Source organism: Oryx dammah, unplaced genomic scaffold, assembly GCF_014754425.2.
Source record: "Oryx dammah isolate SB20612 unplaced genomic scaffold, SCBI_Odam_1.1 HiC_scaffold_4, whole genome shotgun sequence".
Classification (NCBI taxonomy): domain Eukaryota; kingdom Metazoa; phylum Chordata; class Mammalia; order Artiodactyla; family Bovidae; genus Oryx; species Oryx dammah.
This window is the reverse complement of record NW_024070188.1, coordinates 3,885,116-3,891,616: the sequence shown is the minus strand read 5'-3', so window position 1 is coordinate 3,891,616 and position 6,501 is coordinate 3,885,116.

The window sequence follows — 6,501 nt, the reverse complement described above, 5'->3', positions numbered from 1 at the left end:
GATGAAAAGTTTCTCCACAGTGAGGACACCCAGAGAGGTTCACAGAGTCACATAGAGGAGAGGAAGGAGGGAGTTAGAGGTGACCTGAATGAGATGAGGTGGAATCAAAAGAGGAGAGAGCAAGCTAGCCAGTAATCACTTCCTTATGTGCACTCCACAGTCTGGGCCACTCAGAGATGTTCACGGAGTTATATAGAGAAGAGAAGAGGGAGGAAGGAGACAGAGGAGGCTGGGAGGATAATGGGGGGAATCAGAAGGAGAGAGACAGATCCAGCCAATAATCAGTTCCCTAAGTGTTCACCACCGTCTGGAACACACAAAGAGATTCAAAGTTGGGTAGAGAAGAGAAGGGGGAGGGAGGAGATATAGGTGACCTGGTGGAGAAAAAGGAGAGTCCAAAGGGGGAGAGAGCAGTCAAACCAGTAATCTCTCTCCCAAGTAAAAATGAGTACTGAAGATTGGATTCTTAAAGGTACAAATTGATAACAAATACCAAAAAGCAAAGATTAAAAATCTAGAGTAGAGGTTGGATTTTCAAAAATACAATATTAAAGGGAAAAAAAAGTCAGAAAGATTATATATATATATATGAAGTTTGCTTTAAAAAAATAGGGTCTTTTGGTCTGGCTTATATTTCTCAAGATCTATAGGCCCCTTCCTATGTAGTCCGTACTAACGACAGGGTTTTAATCTATTGCACCTGTCACTTCCAAGGCAGTTCCCTCTATTTTAGCTTCTTCTGTTTGCTGGTCTCTTCAGTGTCTGATTTCTGCCCTGACACAAGGAGGGCGGTGGTGGACACTTTTTTAGGCTCATTTGTTCAGTCGCACTGTGGGGAGGGAGGGATGCTGCAAACAAATAACACTGGCATGTGCTCACAGTGTCTCAGCCACTCTAGGCTTGCCTCCACTCACGGCGCATGTGTCCTCCCTGCTCACACTGCTCAAGCTCTATGTTGCCCTGCGAGGAGCCATTCGAGGCCAGCCCTGGGCTGCATGCACCTCCCAGGTCTAAGCCGCTCAGGTTCAGGCACTTGGGTAGTCCTCAGAGGCGCAGACTCAGTTGGGCCTGCATTTTGTGCCCTTCCCAGGTCCGAGCAGCTCAGGTGATGAGGTGTTTGGCAAGCACGGTCACTGCGACTTATTGCCTCCCCCATCCCTGCCACTCAGTTCTTTGGGTGTACAACCAGCTCACCTTTTCAGGTGGATGTTGACTGTCCAGAACCCCAAGAAGTCTTAGTTATCAAAGAAGCCTGCGGGGCGGTCCTAAGATGGCAGAGGAATAGGAAGGGAAGACCACTTTCTCCCTCACAAATTCCTCAAAAGATCATTTCAATGCGGAGCAAACTCCACAAAACAACCTCTGAATGCAGGCAGAGGACATCAGGCAACCAGAAAAGCAGATCATTGTCTTCAAAAACAGTGAACCTCTCTGGGTGCCCCTCAATGTGGAGAAACCTTCATCTTTAGACTAGATGCTATATCATTGGTGCTGTATAGATGGAGAAGTCTAGAGACCACCGTAAAAATAAAACCAAAAACCAGAAGCAGGAGGCTTAAGTCCAAAGCTTGAGAAAATCAGAGAACTCCTGAATTCAGGGAACATTAAGCAATAGGAGCTCATCAAATGCCTCCAAACCTACACTGAAACAAAGCTCCACCCAAGGGCCAACAAGTTCCAGAGCAAGACATATCACACAAATTCTCCAGCAACACAGGAACACACCCCTGAGCTTCAATATACAGGCAGTTCAAAGTTACTCCAAAACTTTAGATGTCTCATAACCCATTACTGGTCACTCCACTGCACTCCAGAGAGAAGAAACCCAGCTCCACCCACCAGACCTCCAACAAAAGCTTCCCTAACCAGGAAACCTGGACAAGCCACTGATACAACCCCACCCACAGTGAGGAAGCTCCACAATAAAGAGAACTCCACAAATTACCAGAATATAAAAAGGCCATTCCAAACGCAGCAATATAACCAAGATGAAGAGACAGAGGAATACCCAACAGGTAAAGGAGCAGGAGAAATGCCCACCAAACCAGACAAAAGAGGAAGAGATAGGGAATCTACCTGAGAAAGAATTCCGAATATTGATAGTGAAAATGATCCAAAACCTTGAAGTCAAAATGGAATCACAGATAAATACCCTAGAGACAAGGATTGAGAAGATGCAAGAAAGGTTCAACAAGGACCTAGAAGAAATAAAAAAGGGTCAATATACAATGAATAATGCAATAAATGAGATCAGAAACACTCTGGAGGCAACAAATAATAGAATAACGGAGGCAGAAGATAGGATTAGTGAAATAGAAGACAGAATGGTAGAAATAAATGAATCAGAGAGGAAAAAAGAAAAACGAATTAAAAGAAATGAGGACAATCTCAGAGACCTCCAGGACAATATGAAACGCTCCAACATTCGAATTATAGGAGTCCCAGAAGAAGAAGACAAAAAGAAGGACCATGAGAAAATCCTTGAGGAGATAATAGTTGAAAACTTCCCTAAAATGGGGAAGGAAATAATCACCCAAGTCCAAGAAACCCAGAGAGTCCCAAATAGGATAAACCCAAGGCGAAACACCCCAAGACACATATTAATCAAATTAACAAAGATCAAACACAAAGAACAATTATTAAAAGCAGCAAGGGAAAAACAACAAATAACACACAAGGGGATTCCCATAAGGATAACAGCGGATCTCTCAATAGAAACTCTTCAGGCCAGGAGGGAATGGCAAGACATACTTAAAATGATGAAAGAAAATAACCTACAGCCCAGATTACTATACCCAGCAAGGATCTCATTCAAATATGAAGGAGAAATCAAAAGCTTTACAGACAAGCAAAAGCTGAGAGAATTCAGCACCACCAAACCAGCTCTCCAACAAATTCTAAAGGATATTCTCTAGACAGGAAACACAAAAAGGGAGTATAAACCCGAACCCAAAATAATAAAACAAATGGCAACGGGATCATACTTATCAATAATTACCTTAAACGTAAATGGATTGAATGCCCCAACCAAAAGGCAAAGACTGGCCGATTGGATACAAAAACAAGAACCCTCTATATGGTGCTTACAAGAGACCCATCTCAAAACAAGGGACACATACAGACTGAAAGTGAAGGGTTGGAAAAAGATATTCCATGCAAATAGAGACCAAAAGAAAGCAGGAGTGGCAATATTCATATCCGATAAAATAGACTTTAAAACAAAGGCTGTGAAAAGAGACAAAGAAGGCCACTACATAATGATCAAAGGATCAATCCAAGAAGAAGATATAACAATTATAAATATATATGCACCCAATATAGGAGCACCGCAATATGTAGGGCAAATGCTAACAAGTATGAAAGAGGAAATTAACAACAACACAATAATAGTGGGAGACTTTAATACCCCACTCACACCTATGGACAGATCAACCAAACAGAAAATTAACAAAGAAACGCAAACTTTAAATGATACATTGGACCAGTTAGACCTAATTGATATCTATAGGACATTTCACCCCAAAACAATGAATTTCACCTTTTTCTCAAGTGCTCATGGAACCTTCTCGAGGATAGATCACATCCTGGGCCATAAATATAACCTTGATAAATTCAAAAAAATCGAAATCATTCCAAGCATCTTTTCTGACCATAATGCACTAAGATTAGATCTCAATTACAGGAGGAAACCTATTAAAAATTCCAACATATGGAGGCTGAACAACACGCTTCTGAATAACCAACAAATCACAGAAGAAATCAAAAAAGAAATCAAAATATGCATAGAAACTAATGAAAATGAAAACACAACAACCCAAAACCTGTGGGACACTATAAAAGCAGTGCTAAGGGGAAAGTTCATAGCAATACAGGCATACCTCAAGAAGCAAGAAAAAAGTCAAATAAATAACCTAACTCTACACCTAAAGCAACTACAAAAGGAAGAATTAGAGAACCCCAGAGTTAGCAGAAGGAAAGAAATCTTAAAAATTAGGGCAGAAATAAATGCAAAAGAAACAAAAGAGACCATAGCAAAAATCAACAAAGCCAAAAGCTGGTTCTTTGAAAGGATAAATAAAATTGACAGACCATTAGCCAGACTCATCAAGAAGCAAAGAGAGAAAAATCAAATCAATAAAATTAGAAATGAAAATGGAGAGATCACAACAGACAACACAGAAATACAAAGGATCATAAGAGACTACTATCAGCAATTATATGCCAATAAAATGGACAACCTGGAAGAAATGGACAAATTCTTAGAAAAATACAATTTTCCAAAACTAAACCAGGAAGAAATAGACAATCTTAACAGACCCATCACAAGCACGGAAATTGAAACTGTAATCAGAAATCTTCCAGCAAACAAAAGCCCAGGTCCAGACGGCTTCACAGCTGAATTCTACCAAAAATTTCGAGAAGAGTTAACACCTATCCTACTCAAACTCTTCCAGAAAATTGCAGAGGAAGGGAAACTTCCAAACTCATTCTATGAGGCCACCATCACCCTAATACCAAAACCTGACAAAGATACTACAAAAAAGGAAAACTACAGGCCAATATCACTGATGAACATAGATGCAAAAATCCTCAACAAAATTCTAGCAATCAGAATCCAACAACACATTAAAAAGATCATACACCATGACCAAGTGGGCTTTATCCCAGGGATGCAAGGATTCTTCAACATCCGCAAATCAATCAATGTAATTCACCACATTAACAAATTGAAAAATAAAAACCATATGATTATCTCAATAGATGCAGAGAAGGCCTTTGACAAAATTCAACATCCATTTATGATAAAAACTCTCCAGAAAGCAGGAATAGAAGGAACATACCTCAATATAATAAAAGCTATATATGACAAACCCACAGCAAACATTATCCTCAATGGTGAAAAATTGAAAGCATTTCCCCTTAAGTCAGGAACAAGACAAGTGTGCCCACTTTCACCACTATTATTCAACATAGTTCTGGAAGTTTTAGCCACAGCAATCAGAGCAGAAAAAGAAATAAAAGGAATCCAAATTGGAAAAGAAGTAAAACTCTCACTGTTTGCAGATGACATGATCCTCTACATAGAAAACACTAAAGACTCTACCAGAAAATTACTAGAGCTAATTAATGAATATAGTAAAGTTGCAGGATATAAAATCAACACACAGAAATCCCTTGCATTCCTATACACTAATAATGAGAAAGTAGAAGAAGAAATTAAGGAAACAATTCCATTCACCATTGCAACAAAAAGAATAAAATACTTAGGAATATATCTACCTAAAGAAACTAAAGACCTATATACAGAAAACTATAAAACACTGATGAAAGAAATTAAAGAGGACACTAATAGATGGAGAAATATACCATGCTCATGGATTGGAAGAATCAATATAGTGAAAATGAGTATATTACCCAAAGCAATTTACAAATTCAATGCAATCCCTATCAAGATACCGGCGATATTTTTCACAGAACTAGAACAAATAATTTCAAGATTTGTATGGAAATACAAAAAAAACCACGAATAGCCAAAGCAATCTTGAGAAAGAAGAATGGAACTGGAGGAATCAATTTGCCTGACTTCAGACTCTACTACAAAGCCACAGTCATCAAGACAGTATGGTATTGGCACAAAGACAGACATATAGATCAATGGAACAAAATAGAAAGCCCAGAGATAAATCCACATACATATGGACACCTTATCTTTGACAAAGGAGGCAAGAATATACAATGGAGTAAAGACAATCTCTTTAACAAGTGGTGCTGGGAAAACTGGTCAACCACTTGTAAAAGAATGAAACTAGATCACTTTCTAACACCGCACACAAAGATAAACTCAAAATGGATTAAAGATCTAAATGTAAGACCAGAAACTATAAAACTCTTAGAGGAGAACATAGGCAAAACACTCTCCGACATAAACCACAGCAGGATCCTCTATGATCCACTTCCCAGAATTCTGGAAATAAAAGCAAAAATAAACAAATGGGACCTAATTAAAATTAAAAGCTTCTGCACAACAAAGGAAAACATAAGCAAAGTGAAAAGACAGCCTTCCGAATGGGAGAAAATAATAGCAAATGAAGCAACTGACAAACAACTAATCTCAAAAATATACAAGCAACTCCTGCAGCTCAATTCCAGAAAAATAAACGACCCAATCAAAAAATGGGCCAAAGAACTAAATAGACATTTCTCCAAAGAAGACATACGGATGGCCAACAAACACATGAAAAGATGCTCAACATCACTCATTATTAGAGAAATGCAAATCAAGACCACAATGAGGTACCACTTCACACCAGTCAGAATGTCTGCGATCCAAAAATCTGCAAGCAATAAATGCTGGAGAGGGTGTGGAGAGAAGGGAACCCTCCTACACTGTTGGTGGGAATGCAAACTAGTACAGCCACTTTGGAGAACAGTGTGGAGATTCCTTAAAAAATTGCAAATAGAAATGCCTTATGACCCAGCAATCCCACTGTTGGGCATACA